The sequence below is a fragment of the Nansenia antarctica genome (assembly GCF_963989245.1).
Source record: "Nansenia antarctica genome assembly, chromosome: 2".
Lineage (NCBI taxonomy): Eukaryota > Metazoa > Chordata > Actinopteri > Argentiniformes > Microstomatidae > Nansenia > Nansenia antarctica.
The window spans coordinates 77,794,625-77,815,802 of NC_137675.1; the positions used below are offsets into that span (position 1 = coordinate 77,794,625).

Consider the following 21,178-nt stretch of genomic DNA (forward strand, 5'->3'; position numbering starts at 1 on the left):
GCAGGCATCCGCGGGGTAAGCCCAGGTCTATAACAGAGGACCCAGGTCTATAACAGAGAGGCCAGGTCTATAACAGAGAGCCCAGGTCTATAACAGAGGCCAGGTCTATAACAGAGAGCCCAGGTCTATAACAGAGAGCCCAGGTCTATAACAGAGAGCCCAGGTCTATAACAGAGAGCCCAGGTCTATAACAGAGAGCCCAGGTCTATAACAGAGAGGCCAGGTCTATAACAGAGGGTCTATAACAGAGGCCAGGTCTATAACAGAGGCCAGGTCTATAACAGAGAGGCCAGGTCTATAACAGAGAGGCCAGGTCTATAACAGAGGGGCCAGGTCTATAACAGAGAGGCCAGGTCTATAACAGAGGGTCTATAACAGAGGCCAGGTCTATAACAGAGAGGCCAGGTCTATAACAGAGAGGCCAGGTCTATAACAGAGGCCAGGTCTATAACAGAGGCCAGGTCTATAACAGAGGACCCAGGTCTATAACAGAGAGGCCAGGTCTATAACAGAGAGGCCAGGTCTATAACAGAGAGGCCAGGTCTATAACAGAGAGGCCAGGTCTATAACAGAGGCCAGGTCTATAACAGAGAGGCCAGGTCTATAACAGAGGGTCTATAACAGAGGCCAGGTCTATAACAGAGGCCAGGTCTATAACAGAGAGGCCAGGTCTATAACAGAGGCCAGGTCTATAACAGAGAGGCCAGGTCTATAACAGAGGCCAGGTCTATAACAGAGGGGCCAGGTCTATAACAGAGGACCCAGGTCTATAACAGAGAGGCCAGGTCTATAACAGAGAGGCCAGGTCTATAACAGAGGACCCAGGTCGATAACAGAGAGGCCAGGTCTATAACAGAGGCCAGGTCTATAACAGAGGGGCCAGGTCTATAACAGAGGACCCAGGTCTATAACAGAGAGGCCAGGTCTATAACAGAGAGGCCAGGTCTATAACAGAGGACCCAGGTCGATAATAGAGGACCCAGGTACGCGTCTTCCACATACTGCTTCCTCCCCAGGCTCGACCCCCCCCCCCCTCGCGCTGAGCTCAGCCTTGACCAGCCCGTTCCCGCAGGCATCCCCCCCCCCCATACAGTAGAGTACATCCTGTTATAATGTTCCTCCCCCCCCCCATACAGTAGAGTACATCCTGTTATAATGTTCCTCCCCCCATACAGTAGAGTACATCCTGTTATAATGTTCCTCCTCCCCATACAGTAGAGTACATCCTGTTATAATGTTCCTCCTCCCCCCCATACAGTAGAGTACATCCTGTTATAATGTTCCTCCTCCCCCCCATACAGTAGAGTACATCCTGTTATAATGTTCCCCCCCCCCATACAGTAGAGTACATCCTGTTATAATGTTCCTCCCCCCCCATACAGTAGAGTACATCCTGTTATAATGTTCCCCCCCCCCCATACAGTAGAGTACATCCTGTTATAATGTTCCCCCCCCATACAGTAGAGTACATCCTGTTATAATGTTCCTCCTCCCCATACAGTAGAGTACATCCTGTTATAATGTTCCTCCCCCCCATACAGTAGAGTACATCCTGTTATAATGTTCCCCCCCCCATACAGTAGAGTACATCCTGTTATAATGTTCCCCCCCCCCATACAGTAGAGTACATCCTGTTATAATGTTCCTCCTCCCCCCCCATACAGTAGAGTACATCCTGTTATAATGTTCCTCCTCCCCATACAGTAGAGTACATCCTGTTATAATGTTCCTCCTCCCCATACAGTAGAGTACATCCTGTTATAATGTCCCCCCCCCCATACAGTAGAGTACATCCTGTTATAATGTTCCTCCCCCATACAGTAGAGTACATCCTGTTATAATGTTCCTCCTCCCCATACAGTAGAGTACATCCTGTTATAATGTCCCCCCCCCCCATACAGTAGAGTACATCCTGTTATAATGTTCCCCCCCCCCCATACAGTAGAGTACATCCTGTTATAATGTTCCTCCCCCCATACAGTAGAGTACATCCTGTTATAATGTTCCCCCCCCCCCATACAGTAGAGTACATCCTGTTATAATGTTCCCCCCCCCATACAGTAGAGTACATCCTGTTATAATGTTCCCCCCCCCCCATACAGTAGAGTACATCCTGTTATAATGTTCCTCCCCCCATACAGTAGAGTACATCCTGTTATAATGTTCCCCCCCCCCCATACAGTAGAGTACATCCTGTTATAATGTTCCCCCCCCCATACAGTAGAGTACATCCTGTTATAATGTTCCCCCCCCATACAGTAGAGTACATCCTGTTATAATGTTCCTCCCCCCCCATACAGTAGAGTACATCCTGTTATAATGTTCCTCCCCCCCCATACAGTAGAGTACATCCTGTTATAATGTCCCCCCCCCATACAGTAGAGTACATCCTGTTATAATGTTCCTCCCCCCCCCATACAGTAGAGTACATCCTGTTATAATGTTCCTCCCCCCCATACAGTAGAGTACATCCTGTTATAATGTTCCTCCCCCCCCCCATACAGTAGAGTACATCCTGTTATAATGTTCCTCCCCCCCCCCATACAGTAGAGTACATCCTGTTATAATGTTCCTCCCCCCCCCATACAGTAGAGTACATCCTGTTATAATGTTCCTCCTCCCCATACAGTAGAGTACATCCTGTTATAATGTTCCTCCCCCCCATACAGTAGAGTACATCCTGTTATAATGTTCCTCCCCCCCCCATACAGTAGAGTACATCCTGTTATAATGTTCCCCCCCCCCATACAGTAGAGTACATCCTGTTATAATGTTCCTCCCCCCCCCATACAGTAGAGTACATCCTGTTATAATGTTCCCCCCCCCCATACAGTAGAGTACATCCTGTTATAATGTTCCTCCCCCCCCCATACAGTAGAGTACATCCTGTTATAATGTTCCCCCCCCCCATACAGTAGAGTACATCCTGTTATAATGTTCCCCCCCCCCCATACAGTAGAGTACATCCTGTTATAATGTTCCTCCTCCCCCATACAGTAGAGTACATCCTGTTATAATGTTCCCCCCCCCCCATACAGTAGAGTACATCCTGTTATAATGTTCCTCCCCCCCCATACAGTAGAGTACATCCTGTTATAATGTTCCTCCCCCCCCATACAGTAGAGTACATCCTGTTATAATGTTCCTCCCCCCCCATACAGTAGAGTACATCCTGTTATAATGTTCCTCCCCCCATACAGTAGAGTACATCCTGTTATAATGTTCCCCCCCCCATACAGTAGAGTACATCCTGTTATAATGTTCCCCCCCCATACAGTAGAGTACATCCTGTTATAATGTTCCTCCCCCCCCATACAGTAGAGTACATCCTGTTATAATGTTCCTCCCCCCCCATACAGTAGAGTACATCCTGTTATAATGTTCCCCCCCCCATACAGTAGAGTACATCCTGTTATAATGTTCCTCCCCCCCCCATACAGTAGAGTACATCCTGTTATAATGTTCCTCCCCCCCCCCATACAGTAGAGTACATCCTGTTATAATGTTCCTCCCCCCCCATACAGTAGAGTACATCCTGTTATAATGTTCCTCCCCCCCCCCATACAGTAGAGTACATCCTGTTATAATGTTCCCCCCCCCCATACAGTAGAGTACATCCTGTTATAATGTTCCCCCCCCATACAGTAGAGTACATCCTGTTATAATGTCCCCCCCCCCATACAGTAGAGTACATCCTGTTATAATGTTCCCCCCCCCCCATACAGTAGAGTACATCCTGTTATAATGTTCCTCCCCCCCCATACAGTAGAGTACATCCTGTTATAATGTCCCCCCCCCCCATACAGTAGAGTACATCCTGTTATAATGTTCCCCCCCCCCCCATACAGTAGAGTACATCCTGTTATAATGTTCCCCCCCCATACAGTAGAGTACATCCTGTTATAATGTCCCCCCCCCCCATACAGTAGAGTACATCCTGTTATAATGTTCCTCCCCCATACAGTAGAGTACATCCTGTTATAATGTTCCTCCCCCCCCCCATACAGTAGAGTACATCCTGTTATAATGTTCCCCCCCCATACAGTAGAGTACATCCTGTTATAATGTTCCTCCCCCCCCCCCATACAGTAGAGTACATCCTGTTATAATGTTCCCCCCCCATACAGTAGAGTACATCCTGTTATAATGTTCCCCCCCCATACAGTAGAGTACATCCTGTTATAATGTTCCTCCTCCCCATACAGTAGAGTACATCCTGTTATAATGTTCCTCCTCCCCCCCCATACAGTAGAGTACATCCTGTTATAATGTTCCCCCCCCATACAGTAGAGTACATCCTGTTATAATGTTCCTCCTCCCCATACAGTAGAGTACATCCTGTTATAATGTTCCCCCTCCCCATACAGTAGAGTACATCCTGTTATAATGTTCCTCCCCCCCCCATACAGTAGAGTACATCCTGTTATAATGTTCCTCCTCCCCATACAGTAGAGTACATCCTGTTATAATGTTCCTCCTCCCCATACAGTAGAGTACATCCTGTTATAATGTTCCCCCCCCCCCCATACAGTAGAGTACATCCTGTTATAATGTTCCTCCTCCCCCCCCATACAGTAGAGTACATCCTGTTATAATGTTCCCCCCCCATACAGTAGAGTACATCCTGTTATAATGTTCCTCCTCCCCATACAGTAGAGTACATCCTGTTATAATGTTCCTCCTCCCCCCCCATACAGTAGAGTACATCCTGTTATAATGTTCCCCCTCCCCATACAGTAGAGTACATCCTGTTATAATGTTCCTCCCCCCCCCCATACAGTAGAGTACATCCTGTTATAATGTTCCCCCCCCATACAGTAGAGTACATCCTGTTATAATGTTCCCCCCCCCCCATACAGTAGAGTACACCCTGTTATAATGTCCCCCCCCATACAGTAGAGTACATCCTGTTATAATGTTCCCCCCCCATACAGTAGAGTACATCCTGTTATAATGTTCCTCCCCCCATACAGTAGAGTACATCCTGTTATAATGTTCCCCCCCCCCCATACAGTAGAGTACATCCTGTTATAATGTCCCCCCCCCCCATACAGTAGAGTACATCCTGTTATAATGTTCCCCCCCCATACAGTAGAGTACATCCTGTTATAATGTTCCCCCCCCCCATACAGTAGAGTACATCCTGTTATAATGTTCCTCCCCCCCCATACAGTAGAGTACATCCTGTTATAATGTTCCCCCCCCCCCATACAGTAGAGTACATCCTGTTATAATGTTCCTCCCCCCCCATACAGTAGAGTACATCCTGTAATAATGTTCCCCCCCCCATACAGTAGAGTACATCCTGTTATAATGTTCCTCCCCCCCCATACAGTAGAGTACATCCTGTTATAATGTTCCCCCCCCCCATACAGTAGAGTACATCCTGTTATAATGTTCCCCCCCCCCCATACAGTAGAGTACATCCTGTTATAATGTTCCCCCCCCCCCCCCATACAGTCTCTCCTCTTCTCTTTTCTAATCTCCCTCGAAGTCTTCTAAGTCCTACAGGAGGGAAGGAGAGACATTAGTGTTCAGCGTATGACTGTATATGTGTGTGTGTGTGTGTGTGTGTGTGTGTGTGTATGTAAGTAAGTCTGAGAGACAGTGTGTGTATAACTACCCCCTGTACTTCCTGTAGCAGAGCTACAATGTTGGTTCGTAGTTTCTGTAGTTTCTGATCGGCCTCCCTCAACTTAGTCTCATCACTCCACAGCTTTGGCCTTGGCATCAGCTCTGCTCTGGTACGAGTTAGCAATGACTGAAGACCCAACTCGTACTGTTGAAAATACTCCTTCTACAGGGACACACAGACAGGATTAGATACAGATACATTATTGCACGCATGCATCTCTTCCATTCGTGATAATCCATCTCTTCTGTTTGCATTCACTTTGCCAAATCAGCTTTGTTTAGCTTCTCCACATGCGTTCCCTCTAACTTCCACTTCTTCAGTATGCTTGCTGTCATCTACCTCGCGAGCGATGGGCAATGATTGTGTGAAGAAATTTGAAGAAACCAAATGAAACTTAAAACTGACCTAGTCGAATTATGAAAACATCCGAGGGATTTTTTCAACCCTTTTTCCATTTGGAACCTCACCTCCATGACACCATGATTTGTCAGATTTTGTCTGCTTTAAGAACCTTGCAGATCAAAGCCCGGAGAGACCAGATTAGATCTCTATAACTGAGGATCACGGTAAGGGTTGTGTGTACAAATCAGCGGTCAGTCTTACCATGGGGAAGGCCACCAGCTCCTCTGCTGTCATACTGTTGACGTCATCTTTTGGGATCCGGAAATCAGGGGGAAAGAAATAACGAAGCAGTGTCCTGGAGACACACCACGCACACACCATCAGTTACATCATATCCAAACAATACAGCAATACCAGTGATGACATTGTTAGCTTACCTCATCATGGTGACCAGGCTGTCGGTCACCTCTCGACTGGTTCCTGGTTGGTTGGTGTCAGGTTCCATGGGGGCGGTTCCTTTTTCTGTCTCCTGCTGTGTGTCAGGGGTCTGAGTGATGGGGGAGGGGGGGCGCATCAACCTCACCTCCTCACTGCCCTTGAACACCCTACAGACACACACAGATGTGTAAGAGAACAGAGAGAATGCATACATATTTATGTATTTATGCCTCTCTCTCTAAGAGTGACCGTACCAGCGATCCTTGGGGGTGGATCTGGGCACGTAGTCAAACTTCACCTTCCAACGAACACTCTGCTTACTGGTCTCTATGGCAACCACTCTGCCGGTGTACCACTCCTTACTCACACGCACCTCCACCAGCAAACCCTTATCTACAGGAGATAATACACATGTACACACATACACAATTTCATTACAGGGACTATGGATGCATTTCAGAGCATAAGCATTTGTGTACATCCCAAGTCCTGTTGTCCCACTGTGTGTTCAGCTGTGGAACTCTGTAGACCACCTGGCATCTCTCACCTTTCTGAGCATTCTTCAGATCCTTTGCTGGGTCCTCCCCCTCATCACTATCAGACACCTGAAAGATGCACAACACAATACATGAAAACACAGTACATTTAAAAACGCTCACAACCCAGAATTATACCAGAACCTATCCACTGGACAGTCACTCAGCGTGTCTTGTCAGGAGCTGGTCCTGATGGAGGAGGGCAATGCTCTGCCAGTCAGGGGCGGTGTCGCAGGGGTCGGCCGGGATGTTGCCATGGTTACACTCTTCTTCTCAGGCTGGGGGAACATAGTGCTGGCAGGGGGCATGACCACCTACAAGGTCAACAGCAGAGTGGGTCTGATTGCAGCTGCAGTCTTGCTGTTCCACTTCAACGTTGCATGAAGACCTGCACCATGGGGCAGCTGTGGAACTCTAGCCGTCTCTTCATTTGCTATCACTGTTTGGGGACTTGAGAAAGCACCAGCTAGCATACATAGTGGAGTCCACATTCATAATAGAGACTACCCTCCAAGTCACTCTGCTTTAATAGAGGCCTGCTCACTTCTGACACGTTTGTCATGGACTGACGTGCTTTTATATCTCCTTTCTTGGTTGTCTTTGAAGGACCTCCACTTCTTCTCAGCCAAGGCAGCCTTCTTTTTCTTCTCTCTCTTCTTCTAACACTACTCCATCCTTTTTCCTTTTCATGTGCCCTCATTCATTTACTTCCTCCTTAACGATAGGTCTTTCCATCTTTTGGTCTGTCTATCTGTCTGTCTATACGTGCTAAGCAAGGTTCTTCTTGCCATCACTATAACTGAACTGAAAATGTGATGAATTGACACTGTGAAACAACACAAAACTGAGACTGAATCTGCTGGACAGTTGACTTGACCAGGGTCTTAACAGAGAAAGATGTATGCTCTCAACACACTTGGAAGTCTGAGAAGTAGTTTAGTGTATGTGCGTGCATACATACCTCTGTCACCTTGCCCCGTTTGGCTGGAGATGCCTTCTCAACAGCTTTACCACGATTCCCAACTGCCGATGCTATCTTGGATTTCTTGAGCTGTGGTTCCTCTTCCTCACTATCTTCTTCTTCCTCTTCTTCCTCCTCCTCCTCTTCCTCCTCCTTCACGCCACAGAGAGATCGTTAGTAATTTAGCAGTCGTTATGGCGAACACAGATAAACTAGAGCTTGAAGTTCCTCTAGCTTCCCTTAAATCTCCTTTTTGGGAAAACTACGGTTTCTCGGTTACCTACAATGACGATGGACAAAGACAGGTGGATCGGACCAAAGCTATATGCCGGCATTGTTCAACTGTGATCGGGTATGTAGCTGGCTGTACGTCGAACTTGTTCACTCATTTGAGTCGGCATCACCCGAATGTGAACATCACAGGTACAAGAAAAAACTGAGTGAATTCGAAACCAGCTGTGGCATTTACGCTACCTATTTAGACCAGGCCACAACAAAGGCCATAGGTGTTTTTATAGCAGCAGACAATACTCTGTTGTCAGAACACAGGTTTTAAACACATGTTGAAAGTGAAAATCAAGTCTTGTTACGTAGTTCCCGCTCGTCCGCATTTCAGCCAGCAAATCATACCAGCCCTTTATAAACAAGCACAAACTACAGTTGACCATGATGTCAACTGTAGTTGATGTAAATGTAAATGTAAATGTAAATGTACCATGACTTATCCATGGCATCTGCTATCACTCTCACAACCTATGGGTGGACATTTAACTATCTACATATATATGTATATGTGTGTTTTGTGTTTTGTGAATTTTTCAATTTCATGGATCTTACTGTTCACCTAGCCAACACTTTTGGTTGAAGTATAAACCAAATAGTCACAAAAACAAACCCTGACCCAGCAAGCTGATGAATTCCACCACACACTTACCCGTGAGCTGCGGCTGGGTGGAGGGGGCTTGGCAGGGGTCTTGGCAGGTGCTTTGGGGGTGGGTTTTGCAGCTGGGGGTGGGAGCTTTGTTGCAGCTCTGGCTTTAGATAGGTCAGCTTTGGGAGCAGGGGGTGGAGAGGGAGCTGCAGCAGCAGTCCGGGCATTAGTGGGTTTGCGGCTGAAGGATGGAGGGAAGTTTTTTTTTTTTTTGAGGACGGCGGGTAAGGGGGGAGAGCGGGGGCGTGTCACTCGCTCTGACGACCTGGTTGCCTAGGAGACCCAGAGAACAGGAGATTGATATATGTATATATTATATTATATTTAGAAAGCAAGAGAGAGAGTATGTACCAGTGTGAGGTACCTGAGAAGAGTTCTCTGTGTTAGGTCTCAAGCTGACATCCAAAGGTAACTTCCGCACATCTGCTGAAGACCTGATAGTACTAGTTTTCTGAGGACACGAGGACGGACGGACACACAGACACACACAGACACACACAGACACAGACACACACACCAATTAGGGGGTGCAGATTTACGCCATTCATCAAAAACAGTTTGGGCTCAAGTCTATTTAATCAACAAACATGAGAAAGTTCCCCTCTGAAAAAGGAGTGTGCATGTTTATGTAACTGTGTGTCTACCTGAAGTGCCTGTAGTTTCTCCTGCTGTTGTTTGATCTTATCTGTGAGCTCTTTTTGTTTGTCCTCAGTTGTCTGCTTGTCCTTCTTTAGAACTCCATACGGTACATTCTGCTTTTGCTCAGCCGCATCACACCTAAAACACCAAAACGCACACACACACACACACACAATGATGCCAATAGTTCCATCATATCAGTAGCGCATACACATATTGTCACCTTCTTAAAATAATGGCTTACATATTTCTAAAGTGTTGCAAAAGTCTGAATAAACTGAACCAAATCTAGAATATATGATATTTAGGCAAAAACATAATTTTCCTCAAAAGTGACTTAAGCCATTATTTTAAGAAGGTGACTATATGTAATAGTGGGTGTCTCTCTGTGTACCTATCCTGGGTGCTGTCAGGGTTCATCAGACACACCCATCTGTCTGGATATCGTTTATCCACTGCATCCATTTGGAATGGCAGAGTCCTCCACTTTAAACACGTATCTGTAGGGGATGGAGAGAAGGAGATCAGTGTCTTTGTATATGTGCTGAAAGTTACTGTGTGCGTGAGTGCAACTTACCACACTGTATAGTGAGTGGTATCTCCATGGCACGGCGTCTCTTGTACCTCTGCTCTGAGGAGGGGGTCGAGGACCAGCTGGCAGACAGGTACCCAAACTCATCCCAAAACTTAACAATGCCCTTCTGAGCTACAACACACACACACACACACACACACACACACACACACACACACACACACACAACAAAACACAGAAACAATTTGAACCATTCTATAGTGGTTAAGGGGTTGTGTCAGTGTAACTCTGCTGTTGCGTGAGTCTCACCGATGTTGCTATCCTTCCAGTACTGGGCTAAGTGTTCTCCCATGGCTTTCAGAAGATGTCGGTACTCTTTAGCATCTGCAAAGTCCTGCTTGTTGTGAGTGGGCTCCAGAACCAGGTAGGGAACATCCACAACCCCCACCACACCTCCACACGCCCTGACATACATACAGAGAAATACGCATTTATAGTTGATAGTAGAGTTAAGCATTAAGAGTCCACAGTTAGCATACTTCCTCTTCAGTTACATACTGTACGTGTGTGTGTGTGTGACTCACATTCCTCCCTCCAGTTGAGGCCCTGTTTTTTCGTATAGTTTGATGAGGCGAGAGCAGTTATACACAAACATCCCATCCAGGTCCCTCTGCCCGATGTTCACCCCAAAGATAAAACTCAGCTCCTTAGGCTCCTTTAATGCTCTGAGGGGGGTAGAGAAAGAGAAGCGTTGGGAAGAGGGGTGGAGAGAGAGAGAGAGAGAGAGAGAGAGAGAGAGAGAGAGAGAAAGAGAGAGAGAGAGAGAGAGAAAGAGAGAGAGAGAGAGAAGTAGGGATGTGTACGTTTTATAGTTGTAACTAGCTTAATTTTATTTGTTTATTTATAAGGTAGACTGACTTCTGTAAATAAATAAACCCTTGCATTTAAACAATTGTTTTTATTGTCTTCACGACTGCCAATGGCCCCTGGCCTGAGCTAGATTACTCTTCCTGCTACGACAGGTGAATTTATGATTCACTTGCTTAGTCAAATGTATCGATTATTAGTCCCTTTGGAATAAGGTGTCTGCTAAATGCCAAAAATGTAAATGTAAATGATCGTCTCGACTGACTTCTGTTTGGTCTCCTGGATCTTCCTCTTCATCTCGGCATCTCCACGAAGCATCAAGGCCAACTCCTGGGCTTTCCTCAGCATGACCTGGGGAAGAGGACCGGGCATGATATTGCAAGTGGGTTGCAAGATATTGCCATGTTTATAGAATTAAGAAAGAACAATAACTTCCATGCAACAATGTGATGGTTCGTTTTGTATGTGTGTGTGTGTGTGTGTTCTTACCCGTGCATCTCTGGACAGGTCATCGCCATGTTTGGCCTCCAGAGCTAAACTCTTACTCTCCGCCTCGCGAGCCTTCTCGTCAGCTGAAAGACACATACACGCATTCAGCCAAACAGCACAGGTGGTTTAAGTGTGTAGAAAAGGGTTCTGAGAGTTAAAATAGTTATTTCGAATGGAGACTCACCGATCTTAGCAAGGTGGTCAGCCTTCTTCACTTCCTGCTCAGCACGGGTTTTGAAGCGAGTTGACGTGTACTTATACACCCTGATGACACACAGACACAGTTGTTGTATAGACTGTATAGAGTGCACCTGGATTTCTATGAGGTGCACGAAGACCTCTTTGTGAAGTGTGTGTGTGTTACCTAGGTTTATAAAGGCAGCAGGACATTCTCTTGGTCCTGACTTTGTGTCCTTGAATGAAGATCCTCATGCGTGGGTCAATGTACAGAACAGCTGCGTATGCTCGGAATGATCGCCGCTCTGGCTTACTGTGGGGATGGAAGTGATGCTATCACTACACACACATAGTCTTGATCACTACCTTAAGTACAGGTTAGTCATGCACATTTACAGTACAAATGTTTATCCAAAATATATATTTTCCCCCCTCATGTTTATGTCCCCCCCCCCCCCCTCATGCTATCATGCACGAATGAAAACACACACACACACACACACACACACACACACACACACTAATACTCACACTCCCTCTGCTGGAGTCCCAGCCATCAGAAGATCCTGGTAGTCTGTCTCTACATCCAACTCTGGTTCTCTAGTATCCATCAGCTTCAGATTATAGATGATCACCAGAGTACCTACACACAAATGACTGCTGTTAAAACACACAGCTGCCCCCCCCCCCCCCCCCCCCTCCCGGCAAAACACACACACACACACACACACACACACACTTACCACTGCTACCTTCTATCTTGTTGAACTGCTCCATCAGCTGTTGTTCAGTTTTAAAAGGAGAGTACTTGTAAATGAGCTCTGTCTCAATGGCATACTTCTCAGGGTCAGCTGTGACTGGCTGCCTGGTCTTCAGTTCCCAGGTCGGGAGAGGCACAATCACCTGACAGGGGAGGGAATAACTGAATATTACACAAATGCTTAAAGGACAATCTCCATCTTACTGAGTCCTAACCTCATCGCCTGACAGAGGAGTCACTCATACGGCTTTCACACCGACAAAGAACTGTTCCGGTTCACGTTCGTGTTCGGGAACCTCCGAACCTTGATGCTGTCTGGCGAACCAGCCCGCGTTCATACCAGTGTAACCAGAACCATCCGCGTCATCAACGATGGGTGATGAAGGGGCAGGATAAACAAAAATGTCACAACTAGATGGCGGCTACTTCACTGGAAATTAGGATAATATCTTCCACTACTATCTGAAATAAACACTATTTTCTATGAAACGAAACAAAAGACACTTTCTACACGCGTTCTCTTACTAATCAGCTGCTCCATTACTGGAATAGAAATGGCTTACGAAATTTGCGTTCGCTTGTGTGAGTGTGTGTGTTTGCTGAGCATGTGAGGAAGATAGAGAGAATGATGAAACTTTTTATAATTGTTTTGATCACTAATGATTAGATTTAGATTAGATTCCATTTTGTCTCCTTCCTTCTTGCTGGTCTTTGCAGCCTAGAATGTGACACACCTACTGACGACGTGACTGTTCTACGTTTTGGTTCCCGCTTGAGAACCACTATTTTCAGATTCCCGCTGCGAACCAACTTTTCAGTTTCGGTCTGAACGCGGCGGCCGGTTCCAGACTTGGTTTGCATTTGTTATTTGCCGGTGTGAGGGAAGATAACCAGCATTATTGTACAGGCCATACACACTGAATGGAATAGGTATAAACAACAGAAACTAGTGAAATCATGGCCCTATTGGATACACCTCTCCAGTCCTTTCAGATCTACATAAAGTGCCTGGATGCTAGGAGTCCATTTGGGATTCAACAAAAGACATCCTACACTTTATTGCCAGATTAAACCACTACAGCTGACCCCTGACCTCATCCAACCCCTCCTCTTCATGGAATGTTCTAGACAGGAACAGGCAGGTGAGTGTGTTCTCCTTCTTAGTGAACAAGATGAAGTCCTTCCCAATACGCATGGAGCCCCTAAAGAACAGACACACCACAGTAAGTCAATAACCTCCAAAGACACAACACATCTATTCAGTGGGGTCTGTCCGTCAGCTTCATCTGGGAGTTCCACATGTCTCTTACGATTTTAGCCCGTTGCCGTACTGGCCGATGTGAGTGGACTCTGGAGTTCGCTTACTGGACTTCCCAAACTGAATCACATGAGTAGCTTCATCTGAGAGTGAAGGATGGAGAGAGAGAGAGAGAGTGAGTGAGATGTAGAGAAAGAGCCAGCGATAAGCATGGTTCAATGCTGCACTGACTTGTTAGACTAACCCTACCATGAGACATGCTAGTATAACTTGGACCTCAGTCTCTGTTAGTTAGAGCCCTGTTATTGTAAGTCATTGTATATGAGTGACATCAGTGTAGCACTCACTGGGATCCATTCCTGTCCCATCGTCCAGGAAACTGAGCATGTAGCCTCCACGGAGGTCTTGTCTCTTCTCTGTCAGCCAGGGGAGGTGCAATACAGGTTAGAACATGATGGTAGATGTGTGTTGGAGTCGGAGAGTGTGTGTGTGTGTGTGTGTGTGTGTGTGTGTGTGTGTGTGTGTGTGTGTGTGTGTGTATATATATATATATGTGTGTGCATGGCGTATCTGTGTAAATGTCGATCCGGGTTGCATTTGCATCCCTGTAGGATAGATGATCGACAGGTGTATGACCGATCAGGGTAAACATAACCTGACACTGCTAAGTTTTATTTTAAGTGATTTAGCAGCACATATACATAGTGAGAACAGTGTTGTGTATCGTTAATAAAAGAGTCATTAAACTCAAGGCCTTAGCAATTGACATTATTAGTACCTGGAGTTGTCCACCAGCTCAGCCAGAGCTCCAAATAGAAACTCGTGGGTTGTCCTGGAAACATACAACAACCAGTCAATTCAATTGAACATTTATTTAAGTGGCAAAGAAAGTCTGGGTAGAGGCGGGCAAGTAGTATGAAATGATTATGGGTGGTGGTAAGGGATAGCGGGGGCGACTGATTGTGTACTGTGATGGTTGGCTCTAAATCAGTGGGTAGGACCCAGGGGTCCAGTAGTAAGAAAATGAAGATCAACACTCCTGAATGACTGTTACAAAAATTGTTGCGGAAAATGGCTTCATATGATAAATCACATCTGCACTTTTTCTTAAGCCTGTATATCATCACCTTCTTAAAATAATGGCGTACGTCATATTTTCAAGTTGAGAAAAACTGAACCAAATATAGAATATAATAGTCATCCATAGTGTCTATTCTAACTTAGCTTTTAAACTGTGTTGGAGCCCCTACGATTCTGGATTACACTGATAAGACAGTGAAGCCCTGGGCTCAGGAGACCACTAGTGAGTGGCTTCATCTCAAAATCCACCAGCATACAAATGGTTCATGTAACATGTTCAGAGCTCTGTTTTTTCTTTGGAATCATGCAGGTCACCTTGTTATGGATCATGTGCAGTGCAAGTCACAGACTGAGGGTAAAATGGATACAGTACCACCACACCCCAAAGAGCCATTGCTTTTTGGTCAGGCTGCATTTGTAAATAAGAATTTGTTGTTACATGTTTGCCTGGTTAAATAAAGGTTAAATAAAAAATAAAATAAAAAAACCTGACTGCAGTCATTAGTAAACAGTTATTCCATAGGCCTAGAAAACCTTCAAAACATAAGTCGGTATGTTGGGCAAAGTGAACATTGGTGGCGTGAGAATTGGTCTGGGTGTGATGCATGTGTGGTATGTATTGGGTGTATTTTCCCCAAGATGGTACTTACGAGTTGGTGTGTAGATACTCAAAGGTGAGCTGAGCCCTATTCAGGCTGCTGTAGTTAGAGTAGGCCATTACCACTCACTAAAACTACTACTTCCTGGTCTTCTTTCTGACTTCCTTTCAGTCCAGTGGAGTGGATCTATTCATGAGAACCTACACAATCACAACAGTACACTGGTTTAAAAATGAACGAAAAATAAACGTATCTGGATGGGGGAAAAAACAATGACCTGAAATAAGGTGTGATCATGCAGAGCATAACACATAGAGAGGAAACAACTCAATCATTGATTAACCCCTAATGGTTGACATAGCCTACTCGCTGCAGCCGTGTCTACATCGGGCATTATATTATAGGCTTTTTCTTAAGACTGCTTAGGTCTACTCTCAAAAGACAATCCTCTGAAACGGTTCTGTATCATTCCAAAGGGTTCATCTTGACGTCGTTTTATGACTTAAGTATGGATGAGGAAGTAGAAGAAGAAGAGACTGTTCTGTCATACTATGTTCTGTCAACGTTGACAGGCAGTAACGTCCAGTCAAGTCTTCGATAAAACGGTTGGTACACTGATTACAAAGCTAATAACTAGCTAACTAGCAGTAATATCACAAAAACCCACCTAACATTCTGATTACATAGCTACATCCTCATGTAGCTTACCTAGTCGTAGTAAACACCTGTAAAGGCCCGGTTAGGAAGTATTTATCTACTTTAGCAAACCGTTTAAAACGCCAGCGAGTTCAGATAGAGTTACGGTCAAATGCGCGGATCCCAGCTCGTGAGAGCGCCGGAACGCACACTAGGTGCAACGTCATAAAGTGACCAAGTCATTTGATTGGACAAGAGGCATTCCATGAGTGGTGATCAGATTTTCAGAGCGTATTTACGAACGCAGCCTCGGTTTTCTCCGTTTTGAAATGATCGCTGGTAGCAATTCCCCGTTGACATCATGGTGTCAAGTAATGTATAAATAAATGTGCTGAATTGATATGCCCTTTTGTGTTTTCATGTATATATATATGCAGGGATGTTCAAAGTATTTTACTTTCAACCAGGTATCTGATTCTGACCACCTGTAGTCACGTACTTAATCATAGGAACTAGTTAACCCAATTCTTGTTGCACTGAAGCAGGTGGTTGATTGACTGTGTCCCCTTGTCTAAATGTAAGGGGTATCCTATGGTTGTCTAGTGGTGATGTTAGGACTGACTGTGTGTACCCTTGTCTAAATGTAAGGGGTATCCTATGGTTGTCTAGTGGTGATTGATTGATTGATTGAAAACCTTTATTGTCCCCATTGGGGAAATTTTGTTGTCAAACAGCTCAGTTAGGGCAGAAAACATTCAGTACAGAAAACAGAAAAACATTCAATAAAAAACATAAAACAGTGCAGGCTCAATAAGTAAAAAGTTCCAAAAGTTCCATCTCCAGGTCTCCCCCACCCTGCAGGGCCTGGTTGTAGAGTCGGAGTGCAGCTGGAATAAAGGACTGTCCAAATCTTTTTGTACTTTGACGGGGGAGAACAAATCTGTGGCTGAACTTGCTCCTCATCCCTGCCAGCTCGCAGTACATCGGGTGGGAGGGATTGGCCAGCATGGCCGCCAGTTTTTTCCCCATCCTCTGTTCTGCCACCACCTCTAGGCTGTCCAGCCCGGTCCCCACCACAGAGCTGGCCTTCTTCACCAGTTTGTTTAGCTTCGCAGCATCCCTGGCACAGATGTTTCCACCCCAGCAGGCCACGGCGAAGAACAGAACGCTGGCAACCACCGACTGGTAAAACATTTGCAGCAGCTTGTTGCAGACACCGAAAGACCTTAGCCTTCTCAGGAAAAACAGTCTGCTCTGCCCTTTCCTGAGAAGAGCCTCGGTGTTGTCAGTCCAGTCCAGTTTGTTATTAATTTGTACTCCCAGGTACCTGTAGGAGTCCACCCTCTCGACTTCCACCCCCTTGATGGTGATGGGGGCTGGGGTCCTTCTCTTCCTCCTAAAATCCACCACCAACTCCTTTGTTTTGCTGGTGTTAAGCAAAAGGTAGTTGGTGTCGCACCACTGCACGAAGCTCTCCACCAGGGCCCTGTACTCCTCATCCCTGTCGTCTGTGATGTAACCGACGATAGAGGAGTCATCCGAAAACTTCTGCAGGTGGCACTGGTCGGAGCTAAACTGGAAGTCGGAGGTATAGAGGGTGAAGAGAAAGGGTGACAGAACAGTTCCCTGGGGGGCACCGGTGTTGCACACCACCACCTCAGACTGACAGCCCTGCAGTCTCACATACTGACGCCTGTCTGTGAGGTAGTTGTGGATCCAAGCCGTCAGGGAGTCCTCCACACACATCACTGCTAGTTTGTCAGCCAGCAGTGATGGCTTGATAGTGTTAAATGCACTGGAGAAGTCGAAGAACATGGTCCTCACCATGCTCTGTGGCCTCTCCAGGTGTGTGTAGGCCCTGTGCAGCATGTAAATGATGGCGTCCTCCACCCCCATGCTCTCCTGGTATGCAAACTGCCGGGGGTCCAGGAAGTCCTTCACCTGGGGCTTAAGGTGTTGCAGCACTAGCCTCTCCAGGATCTTCATGACCTGTGGTGTCAGGGCGACAGGTCTGTAGTCGTTTGGGGTGCTGGGCCGTCCCTTCTTTGGCACTGGGACGATGCAAGAGGTCTTCCAGAGCTGTGGCACCCTCCTCAGTCTTAGAGATAGACTGAAGAGATGTTGGAATGTGTCCGCCAGCTCTCCAGCACACACCTTCAGAACCCTGGGGTTGATGTTGTCTGGACCTCTGGACTTGTTCACATTCACCCTGGAAAGCTGCCTTCTCACCTGCTCAGATGTTATAAAGCTGTGAGTACCGGTGTCTCCAGGTGTGAAGCATGCTCCCTGGCTCCTGGTGTTGGTAAGGGGAGGCAGTTGCTGCTGGGGTGCTGCTGGGGTGTCAGGGGGAGTGGGGGCTACTGTTGCCAGGGGTGCGGTACATTGGAGAGGGGAGGAGAGGGTCGGGGGCTGTGGGGGGTGACAGGGGGATGGGGGGGGTGACAGGGTCGGGGGCTGGGTCGGGGGCTGGGTCGGGGGCTGTGACTGGGTCGGGGGCTGGGTCGGGGGCTGGGTCGGGGGCTGGGTCGGGGGCTGGGTCGGGGGCTGGGTCGGGGGCTGTGACAGGGTCGGGGGCTGGGTCGGGGGCTGTGACAGGGTCGGGGGCTGGGTCGGGGGCTGTGACAGGGTCGGGGGCTGGGTCGGGGGCTGTGACAGGGTCGGGGGCTGGGTCGGGGGCTGTGACAGGGTCGGGGGCTGTGACAGGGTCGGGGGCTGTGGGGGGTGGCAGGGGGATGGTTGGTCAAACCTGTTAAAGAAGCAGTTCAGGTCATCTGCCTGCTCTCGGGTCCCCTCCACCACAGGATGTGGCTGCTTGTGGCCCGTGATCTTCTTGAAGCCCTTCCACACCTCCTTGGAGCTGTGGGCCTCTAGCCCGCCCTCCAATTTCCTCCTGTATTCCTCTTTGGCTGCTCTCAGCTCCTTCTTCACCTCCTTCTGAGTGGCCCTGGCTCCCTCAGTGTCCCCTGCCTTAAACAGCCTCCTCTTCCTTTTCAGAAGGTTCTTGATGTTCCCATTTATCCACGGCTTGTTGTTAGGAAAGCACCGTACCTTTTTAATGGGGACGATGCTCTCCTCGCAGAACTTGATATAGTCTGTGACACAGTCTAGCAGACCATCTATGTCCTCCCCGTGGACTCTCTGGAACATCCCCCAGTCGGTTGTTTCAAAACACGCCCTCAGCTCCTCCTCCACGTCTTCTGACCATTGCTGGACAGTCCTGGTGGTGATAGGCAGCCTTTTTATGATAGGGGTGTATGTTGGTTCCATCCAGACCATATTGTGATCGGATGCCCCTAGTGGCGGGAGGGCAGTGGATGTGTAGGCTCCCTTCACATTGGCATATAGTTTGTCTAGTATTTTGTTCTCCCTTGTTTTACATGTGACATACTGGGTAAAATCCGTCAATGTCTTTTCCATATTTACATGGTTGAAGTCCCCATTCACAATGATAAATGCGTTTGGGTGAGCGGTCTGTATCCCCGCGATACAGGAATGGATGACGTCATTTGCGCGCGCCGGGTTCGCGCTTGGTGGAATGTAACTAGTCACAGCCACAACATGTGAAAACTCTCTCGGACAGAGATCTGGCCTCAAACCTAGCGCCAACAGTTCTATGTCTGGAGTGCAGACTTGCTCTTTGATAGTGATATGACCTGGCTTGCACCATTTGGAATTAACAAACACAGCGATCCCGCCTCCTTTTATCTTACCGCTGTTTCTCGTTCTGTCCGCGCGGACCATTGTGAAACCATCTTGTTCCATCGCCCCGTCTGGTATACCAGGATTCAGCCAGGATTCCGTCAGGAATAGCAGGCTGCATTTCCCATATTCCCCCTGTCCCTTCATCAGAGCAGAGAGCTCATCAGCCTTGTTGACCAGCGACCTTACGTTCCCCATAAGAACAGACGGCAGGCAGGTCCTATTTGCTTGTCTGTCTCTCCTCGCCCTCACGTACGCGCCAGCCCTAGTTCCCCGTCTGCGTGTCCTTATTTCGCTGGGCACTCCTGTAGGGGGGGCGGCGGCGGCTCGACTCCTAAAGGCAATGAGCTCCTCTCTGGAATACACCCGCATTCCTCCGTTTATCAGGCACATATTGAGCACTCCGGTTAAAAGATAAAAGATAAAAGTTTGAAATAAAAGGTTGAAAAGGGCTAAAAAAGGGCTAAAAAGTAGAAGTAAGACTGAGCTGTTCCACTGGCAGCCACCCAACCGGCGCCATTTTGTTGTAGATGTTAGGACTGACTGTGTGTACAGTCTAAATGTAAGGGGTATCCTATGGTTGTCTAGTGGTGATGTTAGGACTGACTGTGTGTACAGTCTAAATGTAAGAGGTATCCTATGGTTGTCTAGTGGTGATGTTAGGACTGACTGTGTATAGCTTTGTCTAAATGTAAGGGGTATCCTATGGTTGTCTAGTGGTGATGTTAGGACTGACTGTGTATAGCTTTGTCTAAATGTAAGGGGTATCCTATGGTTGTCTAGTGGTGATGTTAGGACTGACTGTGTGTACAGTCTAAATGTAAGGGGTATCCTATGGTTGTCTAGTGGTGATGTTAGGACTGACTGTGTGTACAGTCTAAATGTAAGGGGTATTCTAATGGTTGTCTAGTGGTGATGTTAGGACTGACTGTGTGTACAGTCTAAATGTAAGGGGTATCCTATGGTTGTCTAGTGGTGATGTTAGGACTGACTGTGTGTACAGTCTAAATGTAAGGGGTATCCTAATGTAATGGTTGTCTAGTGGTGATGTTAGGACTGCCTGTGTGTACAGTCTAAATGTAAGGGGTATCCTATGGTTGCTGTGAAGTTATAATATAATTATTGGACTCGGACAACTTGCGCACGTTTAACTCAACCAGTTTAATCCACACTCGGCTCAACAGTGCCTCGGGTCATTACCCATAATGCTCCTATCATGCATAATACCACATCTCCCTTTCTTGAGAACAAAGGGTAGACTACATGTTTTAATTAACTTATATAACATACTACTCTTGCTCTAATAATAACATAACAAGAACAGTTTCACATTACATGGATCATGTCACAGATCAAGTTTACTTGGTTTCCTAACCTCTCTCCCAGACCTTGTTCTGGTAGGACTCGTGGAGACCTGTCTGCTGGGTGAAGTAGTCTCTGATGGTGAAGTAGTCTCTGATGGTTCTGACTCTCCATGAGCCGCTACTGCAGGCTCTTCCATGTGAACCCCCTCCCGGTCATGGTGTAGTGTCACCAAGTGATGTCGGTTTCTCCTCAGCGTGCCCTGAGGTGTCTCGACAACATAGGACCGCGGAG

General features: G+C 47.0%; 1 pseudogene across 1 annotated transcript; it reads right to left on the reverse strand.

Annotated features, from left to right (window-relative positions):
* Positions 1-5,478: 5,478 nt before the first annotated feature.
* LOC308150662 (ATPase MORC2A-like) lies at positions 5,479-15,366 on the reverse strand (annotated as a pseudogene). The gene is made up of 26 exons: positions 15,299-15,366; positions 14,347-14,400; positions 14,139-14,173; positions 13,916-13,984; positions 13,621-13,711; positions 13,404-13,512; positions 12,294-12,453; positions 12,082-12,193; positions 11,738-11,863; positions 11,558-11,637; positions 11,374-11,456; positions 11,150-11,235; positions 10,602-10,742; positions 10,327-10,481; positions 10,060-10,188; positions 9,877-9,982; positions 9,488-9,620; positions 9,208-9,294; positions 8,836-9,116; positions 7,913-8,124; positions 6,963-7,020; positions 6,670-6,808; positions 6,415-6,582; positions 6,239-6,332; positions 5,633-5,797; positions 5,479-5,505 (listed from the first exon to the last, which is right to left on the reverse strand). The product of its transcript is annotated as an ATPase MORC2A-like (transcript).
* Positions 15,367-21,178: the final 5,812 nt, after the last annotated feature.